The sequence below is a fragment of the Erpetoichthys calabaricus genome, chromosome 6 (genome assembly GCF_900747795.2).
Source record: "Erpetoichthys calabaricus chromosome 6, fErpCal1.3, whole genome shotgun sequence".
In the NCBI taxonomy this organism is placed as follows: Eukaryota; Metazoa; Chordata; class Cladistia; order Polypteriformes; family Polypteridae; genus Erpetoichthys; species Erpetoichthys calabaricus.
The window spans coordinates 67392109-67404878 of NC_041399.2; positions in this window are offsets into that span (position 1 = coordinate 67392109).

Sequence of the window (12770 nt, forward strand, 5' to 3'; positions counted from 1 at the left end):
ACTGTTTATACATAAGGCCCCAGGGGTTTTGAGAGTTGCAAATTAAGCTAGTAGACACATTTTTGATATAAGAAAAAACAAGTGTACCAATACAAAAAACTAACTAGACATTGGGAGAATGTGAAAATTTAATGCAAAAGAGAAACTGGGCTGGGAATGCAACTGTGAGTTGATACTGCTAACCACATCACTAATGTTCTTCCCCTTTAAATATTCAGAAGTGTGAATTATTTTAACGTTTTTCTAAAGTATGGTAAATATAGTTTACTTAGTTATGTAAGTTCTATATGCAGAAAATATACTGCTGCAGGAATTCAGTCAGCCTCTGTCTTGAATGTATTGTGCAACAGGTACCAGCATTCAAACTTCGTGTTCCATTATCAGATATACACTCCCCTATGCCCTAACCCAGCTACATGACAGAGAAAGGATAAGATATCAAATGACACTGAGGAAACTGAAAGTTTACTGAAAATACTTAGCACTTCTAGCTTTCAACACACTAGGGAAGCCCTTGGCAAGTGCCTCAATAGTCTTGACTATGATAGCTTTTGAAGTGGTCTCTCTCTGCTGTATTTATTTGGTATAATCAGTTTTTATAGTTTTAGCACATTTCTGTGCAATGTTATGAAATAGATCCACGGCACAGCACAAACATCTGCGAGGATCTGTGGTATCCAGGATGAATATCTTCAGGCTGGTGGTAAGGCTGTCCTCCTGGGATTGTAAGCAATCTTTTCTTCCATTTGGGAGACGTGTGTTATCCCAGCTGTCTGGAAAACAGAACTTGTCATCCCTATCTGGAAAGGAAAGAGTGACCACCTAGATTCCATAAACTACAGGAGGATAGCAATGCTCTGAAAGACATGTAAGATTCTAGTTAGGATCATCCTCGATAGGATCTGTGATCACTTGCTGACCTACCAGCAACCAGAGCTGTCTGGTTTTATGCCTCGGAAACCAGTGACCAGAGCTGTCTTGTTTTATGCCTCCCATCAACCGCATCCTGGCACTGAAGGATCTCAAAGTGCAAATGTGAATATCAGGAGAGTTTCTTTGCAGCCTTTGTTGATTTTCATAAAGCATTCGATTCAGTCGATCAAGCTATCCTATGGGACATCCTGAGACTTCGCAGGATCCCCCTGAGGTTGCTGTATGTCATGGCCAGAATGCACATTGGTACTGTGAGCGCTGTGCACAGTGGAGGCAGAACATCTGTGTTATTCCCAGTTGATTCTGGGGTTCAGCAGGGGTGTGTTCTTGCTCCTACTGTTCAATACTTGCATGGACTAAGTGTTGAGCAAGGTTGTAGGGTCCAGAGGCTATGGGGAGCTGTTGGTGAAGAAATATTTACTGATCATGACTTTGCTGACAATGCTGTGATTTCTGCAGAGTCAATGCAGGTTCTAATTGGGGCTCTTGAGAAACTGAGTGAAAAGTCTGAGTGTCTGGGCTTGTGAGTGTCCTGGATAAAAACCAATATACAGGCCTTTTTGGTAGCGACATTCGTGTCTCTGGTGACTCTTCCTATGAAGTCAGTAGATGGACTGGGAGAGAATGGGAGGGTCATGAGGTCACTGGATAGGGGCATGTGGCGCTTCTGATATCTTTGCAAAAGGTCTGAGTCTTTAGAGTCCTGGTGCTTCCTGTTTTACTATATGATTGTGAGACATGGATGCTATCCAGTGACCTGAAACGAAGACTGGACTCCTTTGGTACTGTGTCTCTTCAGAGAATCTTTGGGTAGAGCTGGTTTGACTTTGTGTTGAATGATCAGTTGGTCATGGGAGTTCCAAATGAGGCACATTACCAGCATTGTGAAGGAGTGTCAGTTACAACAGTACAGCTATGTGGTGAGATTCCCTGAGGGTGATCCGGTTTGCAGGATCCTCATTGTTGAGGACCTGAGAGGCCCAGGCAAAGGGGACACCCACATAATGCCTGACTGCGGTTGATAGATGGTCATTTCCAGAGGGTGGGACTGGACCACATTTAAGTTGAGGGGCTGCCAACCGGGATCACAAGCTGTTTAGTCATGTGGTGGGTGCAGCAACGTGCTGTAACAGTGCATGCTCCCCAACCTAACCTATTTTTAAACTGGCATTGAATTATAATAATAATTCAAAGAAGGGAAGACTCTCAAACTTGTCTAGTGTGTCTGGTTAGCAAACATCTTATCTATATCAGTATGTCAGCATTCTGTTTCATAAAATTGATTAGGTGGGGCATGGATATCTTAAGATCTGGGATTGAAATACATAAAGAGAGACATGTATCACGGGGAGATATGTGTAATATTTTCCTGGGTCATTAAGGGCTAGGAAGTCCCAAACAACTAAGGTGCCCAAGTATGAAAACATGAAATAACTGCAGGTTTTGGAACACCTCTTGTACGACAGAAAGGAAAATGTCCTAGTATAAAAAAAATTGAGCCATATTGCCAATTATGTCCTGTGGTGGTCCTAAAGCAAAAGAAGTTAAACTTTGTACTCATTTTTTAGTGAGGCAGTTAAGGTCTACAGTCTGCAGTTGAGCTGCCAGGGGGCTTGACACCAATCCCAGAAGTAACTTCAAGCATGGCCGGGGACTAGCAAGACAGAGCGAGAAAGAGAAACAGGGAGAGACTGAAATGTAGAGAGTGCATCGAAATGGGCAAGCTAGCCAACAAGAACTAATAAGATAGGTGAACAGAGTATGCAGAGTTTAATTTTCTTTAAAAACTTATCTGCTACCTGAAATATTACATGTACGAATTAAATGAAATGTTATAGAATATCACACTTTGATCAGAATGCTGAAAATAGATTTCATGGCCTTCAAACATGAAATATAAGTGTCAAGCACATCATTCTATTTTCAATACTCACTTCTTCCATGAAAATAGCAGATGGCTACCTCTTAGCAAAATCCAATGCACTGGAAATTAATCTGACAAAGATGTCATCCTTGTGGCTCAAGGCAGAAGTTTACTGTACTGAAAATAATTTCTGGTCAATATCCTTTTAACATATTATTTTTTTCCTGTCCCTAATCTTTCACATTACTTCTTAAAAGTGCTTGATTGTTTTTTCAAACATTAACAACAAGTAGAGGATTTTTTTTAAATAATAAACCTCATTGTCAAGACAGAATAAAGAAACTCAATTAAATTTCTTTTTTCAGGTCACCTGAAATCCACAGTTGCTGTGTTAGGTATTCTGTTAGTTTTAGTAATGTTAGGGTACAATATACAGTATATATATTATTTTAATATATACACTCACTGGGCACATTAGTACGAACACTATACTAATGCTGTGTAGGGTCTCTTTTTGCTGTCAAAACATCCCCAATTCTTCGTGGCACAGGTTCCACAAGTTGACTTAAACATCTCTTTGAGTTTCTAGCCCATGTTGAAATTATTATGCATCACACGATTTCTATAGATTTGTCAGCTGCACATTAATGCTGTGAATCTTCTATTCTACTATATCCCAAAGGTGTTCTACTGGATTCAGATCAAGTGACTAGCAAGGTTACAAAATAACACTGAGCTCAATGCCAGTTTGAGACAATTTTTGCCTTGTGATATGGTGCATTGTCATGCTGGAAGTAACCATTAGAAGTAAAATTATGGTCATGAATTGATGAACATTGTCATGAACAATACTCAAATACGCCATGGCATTGAAGCGATTATTGATTGGTATTAACTATTGACACAAGGCAGGTTTGGTGCATGGATTCATGCTACTGGTGCTAAATTCTGACCCTATTATTGGTGTGCAGAAATTGAGCTTCATCAAACCTGGCTACATTTTCCAGTCTTGATCTGTCAAGTTGTGTGGGCATGTGACCACTACAGCTTTAGCTTTCTGTTCTTGGCTGACAGGAGTGGAACCTGACATAGTATTCTAGTGTTGTAGACCATCTGCCTCGTGGTTCAAAGTGTTGTCCATTCTGAAATTTTCTGCTCACCACATGTCCCCCTATGTGGTTAGGGCAGCCTTTCTGTAAGATCAAACCGTTCTCCTCTGACCTCTCTCATGAACAAGGCATTTCCATCTGCAGAACTGCCATTCAATCTATGTTTCTTGTTTTTGTCTCTTTTTCAATGTTCTGAACAAACTCTAGAGACTAGTGTGTGTGAAAATCCTAGGAGATCAGCAGTTACAGAAACAACTTGTCTGTCTAGCACCAGCAATAAAGCCATGGTCAAAGTCACTGAGATCACATTTTTTCCTTATTTTGGTGTTTACACATAAATGGCTGATTAGATAATTGAATGGATATACAGATGTACAGGTGTATATAATAATTTGTGGATAGAGTTCTAAAATGTTGAACCTTGATATGTAATTGTTTGGATCAGTGGCTAATACTTTCACCTCACCATCTCCCAGAAGACTTGGTTTGAATCACAGCTTCAGGGATTGTCCGTATGGAGATTGTCCATTCTCCCAATTGATGTGTTAATTTTTCTCAGGAAATTTCAGGTTTTCCTGCCACATTTCCAAACATTTGTGTCAGGCTAACTGTAATTCTAAATTGTACCAGTATGAGTAAATGTAGGTGTGCGCTTTGTTACAGTCTGCAATGGATTGCTGGCACCCCTGCCCAGTGTAGATTGCTGCTGAAGTAGCCTCTGGTTCCCTCTGACCCTGAATTGGAAAAAGTATGTTAGATAATGAAAGGACAATATTTGTTTCCATGTTTTCATTTGCAACCTGGAGAACCTTTTACTTTTAACCTAAGTGTGATACTGAGAAGTTGTAATGTGCGAAGTGTTTTGGTTGGCATTGTAAATAGAATGCTCTATCAAGCATTTTCCATTATGTGTATCAATTGGAAATTTACCAGTGCTTGCAAGGAAGAAAAACAGTGGAGGCTTCTTAAAGTCACAGTGTGATCAGTTGGGGTGGCCAAACTTTTATATAAGGATCTGAAGGGGCAGGTAGGCATATGGAGAAAAGCCTGGAGGGCCCAAGGGGAGCTGTACAGGTGGCTCAGTTAAACAATCAAATAATTAGCTTATCTACACAGTCTTGCCCACTGCTTGTGTTACTACAGCTGTTTGTTTTTTTCATCTATGAACAGCATACTTACTGTTTTGTTTTCCTTCTCTGATGCTATTCATCCAGACATTCCAGAAACACATCATAAGTTATGCAAAATGCATCTGTTGATTGAATTTAGTGCAAATGAATGAAGCCTTTTTTACCAGATGTGTTACATTTGTCTTTACTCAATTATTATAATTAAGGGTTGCTTTTTTGTGGCACACTCTCTGTGCATATATTTCCATAACAGTTTTTTTTTTAACATTTTGCAACAGTTTCTACTCGTCAGCACTAAAAAAACACTTTAACAGTACTTGATAAAATTGCATATCACTAAAAAATAATGAAGAATCATAAAAAATCGCAAAACAATGAAAACATCTCTGACGAAGACCGGAATCATAATTAAATATATATGTTCTGGTTTGAGTGGAAAATTTTACAGAGGTACAGGATCATTACTTTGTAAACTTTAGGTGTATTTGTTATCATTAATTTTTTATATTTTACTTTGCTACTTCACAGTCACTGTGTTGTCAATACAGTATGTTTAAAACATAAATACAGAATCAGTGTTATTCCTAATAAGTAAAATTAAAAATGAAATATGTCTTAAGTGGATGTGTGTTGACTCTTCGAAGGATAGCACACTAAGAAAGCAACAGGTACAGATGGGGTCTCGCCCTCCTGCTTAAAAATATGTGCTGATAAACTGGCCCCTGTCTTTACTTAGATTTTCAATCAATCATTAGTGCTGTGTGAAGTTCCCTTATATTTCAAACAAGCCACAATCATACTAGACCCCAAAAAATTTAGTATAACAGGACTGAATGATTACAGACCTGTTGCTCTGATATCCGTGGTCATGAAGACCTTAGAGAGACTGGTGTTAGCTCACCTGTAGGACATCACAGTTTCCTTGTTGGCCTCCCCCTGCAGTTTGCTTATCGAGAGAACCAGCCAGTGGGCAATGCAGTCAACACGGGTCTGCACCACATTCTGCAGCATCTTAACAACCCAAGGACATAAGCAAGGCTTCCGTTTATGAACTTCAGCTCTGCATTGAAACCAACAATCCCAGAACTCCTCCACTTAAAACTCACCCAGATTTTGATCCCTGCCACCACCTGTCAATGGACGAAAAAATATCCTGGAATGGTGATGAGTCTGCATATAGACAGGAGGTTGAACAGCTGGCCCTTTCATGTAGCCAGATGAAAATGGAGCTGAATACTCTCAAAACTGTGCAGATTACAGAGGACTTTAGGAAAGGTCCCACAATTTTACCCCATCTCCCAATACGTAATACTGCTGTGACAGTTGTGGAAACCTTCATGCTACTGGGATCCATAATCTCATGGGACTTGAAATGAGTGACCAGTGAAGGATCCATTATAAAAATGGCACAACAGCGAATGTACACAGCACTCACTGAGTCTGTTCTCAGCTCATTCATAAAAGTGTCGTTCAGATCAGTGACTAAACATAACAAAAACAGCCTACAACAAATAGTCAGGCCTGCCGAAAATATCATTGTTGCTAGTCTGCCCACCTTACCAGACCTGTACTATTCTAGAGTCATGAAATGGGAAGGGAAAATCATCACTGACCCCACACATCCAGGCCATAACCTTTTTGAACTTCTTCCATCAGCCAGGCATTATAGATTAATATATGCCAAAGCAGATATAAGTATTTTTACACAGGCCATCAAGCTCACAAATCATTAATTCAGCTTAGCTGGGCATAAACCCCCCCCACCGACATATCGTTAATACTTGTTTTTCAATGGTTTCACTTGCACTTTGTATGCATATATATATTCACATGCTCTGTTTTATTTTCTTTTATCTCAGGTGTGTGGTTAACAGTTGCGTGTATTAACAGTTTGTAAGTCAGTCAGTCAGCCATTATCTAACCCGCTATATCCTAACACAGGGTCACAGGGGACTGCTGGAGTCAATCCCAGCCAAAACAGGGCGCAAGGCAGGAAAAAATTCCTGGGCAGGGCGCTAGCCCATCGCAGGGCACACACACACCCCAAGCACACATTAGGGACAATTTAGGATAGTCATATGTCTTTGGACTGTAGGAGGAAACCAGAGCCCCTGGAGGAAACTCACGCAGACACGGGGAGAACATGCAAACTCCATGCAGGGAGGACCTGGGAAGCAAACCCAGGTCTCCTAACTGCGAGGCAGCAGCACTACCACTACACCACCATGCTGATCTTAACAGTTTGTGTATGTCGATTATGTAACTTATAGTTGGAGAGTCTCCAAAACCAGAGTCAAATTCCTTTTATGCATGCATACTTGGCCAATAAATGTGACTATAATTCTGATTTCAACAACTGAAGCTAAAATTATAAAGACAAACTGTCTGAAAACTAGAAAAAAATGAAAACAAAGCTAGTTTTTGTAATTTTAACTTTCACCACATTAGTCTTTGTGATAAACTTCTCTATGTTAAATGCTTCATCAATAGCAAATGGATGGAGTGCAATAATGCTAATATATTTAGAACATTTACATTTAAATTTATTTGCTTGGCAGACACTTTTATCCAAAGCGACTTAAAACAAACGTAAACATAGAATGATGCAGTTTTGCAAAGTTTTCAACAAGGCATCTCTGTCCGAGTGCTTACTTTGTAGTGGCTTGGAGGTCTAGCATACACTTAGCCATTGAATGGTCGATGTCCTGTCCAGTATATGGCTCTAAAACTGATAATGAAATTCACTCTTATCCTATTCATTGTTCCTTACCTTCATCTTCATTGTAGATTGTAACAGCAACATTTGTATTCCTAGTAAGCATACAAAAACTGTTAGTTGTTAATGGCTTTCTTTTTTTTCCTACTTGTTTCCTAATCTGGTTCAAACCCTTGAATTTCAAATATTTATTAGTGTTTATTAATGTTTGATATTAGTTTGTATCCTGTGTTATTATTGTCTTTGCTTTTATCTCTAATGTATTCCTTTGACTATATGTGAATCTTTTTGAACATTCAAAAGATGCTATATTATTTTTATTATTATTAGACTGCACCAGAAGCTCAGGCTTGATTGTGTTATAGCTGGATATTCAAAGTTTGTGATTAAGCACCCTCTAATGCCAAAATCTGTTGGTTTCTGAACTGGTAGTTCAAGCTGCTGATTAATTTGACTACTGGCAGATGAACTAGGGGAGACTGGGGACGGTTGCAACACTTTTTGCATTCCTCTCATTTACTCAGAGACTGTTTGGACTATACCAGCCAAATTTGTATACTATAAACTTACATCTGTCTGCTATTACCCATAGTACGTGTAGTTAATTATATTTTACATATCCTGCACAATATTGATTTGAACTGAAGAAGTCAGATATTGGGGACGGTTGCAACTCATATAAGGGACGGTTGCAACATGTTAAACATATATTAAATTTCAATAATTAACCTTTGCTTTTTCTCTGAACTTGCATAGTACTGTGTAAATCTACAATTATACAATAATATTAAAGTAGATTTTTATTCATATTGAAAGTTCTGTATTTTTATGTCACATGGGATTTTTTAAAAATGCATTTATTGTCCAGACATGGATCTGCTTTAAAACATGTCAAAAAATATTGAATACAAAGTGAATTTAAAGTCACCCCAACAATTCTACTGGCTCTCAGGATAAATCTGCCAGTTACTAGAACAATTATAATATAATTCTTACTAATTAACAGTATTTAAACATACATTTATTGTACAATATTGAGAATATCAAATACAACCCAAATAAAGTTGCACAGATATTCCTAAACAGTGGCTAATCACCCCTCATATAAAGTACCCCACATCTATACTGACTAACAGTAGAAATCTGCCAGTTAGAAGAACAATTTTGGGAACTGGCTTCCAGTGAACCTTTCTACAAACAACAAGAACAAAATAATGCAACTCTTTTAGTCAGATTCACAGTTGTGGGTATGGAGTTACCAAGTGCATTGATTGTACAAGCTAGTGTGAAAAGTGTGCCTCTTTCTGCTGAGGTAGCTGCACCAACTTGCCTGTCACCACGTCTTGCCACAACCCTGTCGGGAGTTTGAACAGTTGTTATCCCAGTTTCATCCATGTTCCATATGTTTTGTGACTGAAACTTGTGTTTGTCCAAAACCTGGCTTAAATTGTTAAAAAAATTGTTAACATTTGTTTCATTAAAACTGGTTGCCCTCGAAACGCTTGTGGCTTGAGGACGTCTTATTAAGAGAGTTGGGTGCCGTTTTAAAAAACCATTAAACCAGTCAACACCAGCCATACAGGCCTCATTCCACTGTGAGGGAAAGTTGCACTTATAGTGAGAGGCGAGTTGAAAATGCAAGCCTACGAACCTGAAATAAAATGTTATAAAATGTAAATAGTTTTTATTATCTTTCACTTTTTACCGATATTACCCTAACCCTCTCACCCTCTTACTCTCTTTATACATTTCTGTTAATTTCTCTTACCTCTTTAGGTCTTAACCCATAATATAAGTCTGCTGCCCTTTGTAAATACTGTTTTAGACTCCTCTCTTGGTCTTCTGAGAACACTCTTCTGATGGTCCAGTACCCTGCACGTGGTAACTTATCTGATCCCTCACTTGCAAGCTTCTCTCTTTTCTTATGGAATTGAAATAAGGTGGTATGACAGATGGAAAAGTCCTTGGCGACTGCCCTGCCATCATTCCTAATTACGTTTGAAGCTTGTTCCAAAATTTCGAGGGGAACCCCTCTGTTAGTAACTCTCTTCCTCACTCTTGGCATACTGGAAAAAACAGAATATTATTTCTATTTTTAGATCCATAAACTACAGTTAAGCTGTATAGCAGTATACTTCGGACTTAAACTGAAAAAAATGTGCTGATTCTAAACTAAAAATGTTAAAAAGTAATGATATGTAGTCTATTTCAATATGGCTGGTTGGCTTGGGGACGGTTTCAACAAGTTGTTGCAACCGTCCCTGACCTGCCAGCCATGACAGAACACCATGTGCTAGCTATTCAAAGAGTCAGGGAAACATGCTAACAATACTTTTTAAAAGTCAACACCACAATGATTTGAACTAGGTATGTTTTGATTAATTAAAATAAAAGCTATGGACAGTAAGTCAAAAAAACAACTTGCAAAAAAAATTACTTTCACACCTTCAAAACAGTTATTTTTCAATAAATGCAGCAGCAGATGATGAAACTGTATAGTTTCTCTCTGGTGGAGAGAGGGCCTAACTGAGCATGTGCAGTATGAGTATCATCACTCTAGCATGTTTCTAATTGGAGAAATAAGACTTGTTGCAACCGTCCCTTGTTGCAACCGTCCCCAGTCTCCCCTATAATTTTTAGGTCTTCGGACAGTTGATGTGCCTTGATCAAAGGATGTTTTTATATAACTGCTTAATATTTTACTTTAATAAACACATTCAGAGTACTTCAGTAATGTTTGGAGCAAAGTACTTATTACTAAACCAGTGAACCACAAAACTGTGTGACACGGAGAGCTTCTTTTTTCCATGATTCTACATGCCTGGCTCTCCTGTACCTATGAAATATCTGGAAAAAACTGGCAAATTTACTTTTTGTTCTTAAACTCACCTTAATCCTATTATTTGTGCTATTGCAATTTCAGTAATGTAGTTGGACATGGTAAAAAATCCAGTGCACAGCTTGCATTACTGTACATTATAAAAATCAAGAAAGCAGCAAGGTTGTTCTCAGATCAGCACTCCTGTCTCAGGAATCCTGCATTATTGGTTCTAGTCTCATGCCAAGTTATTGACCTAGTGAAATTTGTAAATTCTACCTGGTGGGTAGTCTGGTATTTTTTCTTTTTCATTTCTAATTGATTGTACAGCAAGGCTCTTCTGCCATATAGTGGTACGTGGGTGGACTGTGATCTGTTACGATGTAAATTCTTCAATTTAACATGTAATTATTTCAATAGAAATTGGTTGTTAAGAGGCCAGGTCAGAGTCCACGGGGAGAAATACAGCTGATAACAATTAACTGCATGCGTACTATGATAATTAGCAGATATGATTATAGTAGTTCTAGTGATGACTTAAGCTGCTCACAGCTGATGCCATACATCGACAAATGTTTAAATGTGTCACAAATGTTACATAAGTTGCCCAAACTTATTCACTTCACAATACTTGATCAAAAGAATCATCAACACAAACTTTACCCAACAGTGTTGTTTGTCAGTCAGTCATTGTCCAACCACTAGTCTGGCAAGGTGATAATCACGATTCATTAAGAGCTTGAAACCAGAGGATTTCTTTGTTGTTTGGCTTTGGCTCATTTGTGAGATTTAATAAATAAAAGTGCCCTTTCTTGATGAGTAGATTCAACACAGCTGAGTATTATTCATGTGGTAATACAATACAATATAATTTATTTTTGTATAGACCAAAATCACACAAGTGTCACAATAGACTTTAAGAGGCCCTGCCTTTTGACAAACCCCCAGCCTCGACTCTCTAAGACAACAAGGAAAAACACCCAAAAAAACATTGTAGGGAAAAAAATGGAAGAAACCTTGGGAAAGAAAGTTCAAAGAGAAACCCCTTTCCAGGTAGGTTAGGCATGCAGTGGGTGTCAAAAAAGGGGCAAAAACAATACAATACACAGAGCAGAACACAAGTAATCCTCAATACAATATAATAGTGCAATAAAAATATTACAAGTACAGAGCAGAATTCAACAGTAGGTGATATTACATAATATGAAGAAGATGCGCTGCTAGAACATCCATTGCACTTTTTAATAGTTTTGTTGGCACTGGATCTAGGGAACAAGTAGTAGATTTCATTTTAGAAATTCAAGTCAAGACTTCTTGCTCAGTTACAGGATTAAAATTTCTAAAGTGTTGAATACAATGTGACACAGGGTCATCCAAGCTAGTATGCAGTTTGCACTATGATGCTGAGATCTGGGATCTTATATTTTTAATTCTCTCATTAAAGAAGTTCATAAAGTCTGTACTGATAATGTCTGTTGGTATTTTGCACTGTAGATCTGAACTCCCATTTGTTAAATTAGTCCCTGTTCTAAACAGTACCCAATGATTTTTATTATTGCTATCTATTATGTTAGAATAGCAGTCTGAGCAAGCTTTATAGAGAGCTCTTTTATATTTTTTTAACACTCACCGTCCATGCAATTTGAGAAACCTGCAGCTTTGTTGTTCTCCAACTGCACTCCAGTTTTCGACACTCTAATTTAAGAGCTTGAGTGTTCTCATTAAACCAGGAAGAGTTTCTACGTGTTTTGATCACTTTTGTTTTAAGTGGAGCCACTGTGTCCAGAGCATCTCTTAAGGTCATATTATAATGTGATGTTAGCTGATCTAAATAGTTTTTCACGTGTACATTTGATGTTAACCAATATAAATGGTTTTCCAAAATTACACTTGATTTACTCAAAGTATCTATACATTTTGAAGCAGAATTACAATCTAGATGTCGCACTGTCTTTGTTTTAATCTGTGAATGTATTGGTAAAGGCAGAACCAAATTAAACTAAATTAAGTAGTGATCAGAAATAACTTCATTTAACACTAGAATTACCAGAGCCTACGAAAAAACTCGTATATCCGGCCCACCTTAAATCGCTTCTTAAATCCGTTCACACCTCTCCGCCAGCATCCTTTGTCCTCTAAATGTGCTGATAAAAGACAAGCTGCCAGCATCCGGCTATTCCATCCCCCCACCGACTTAGAA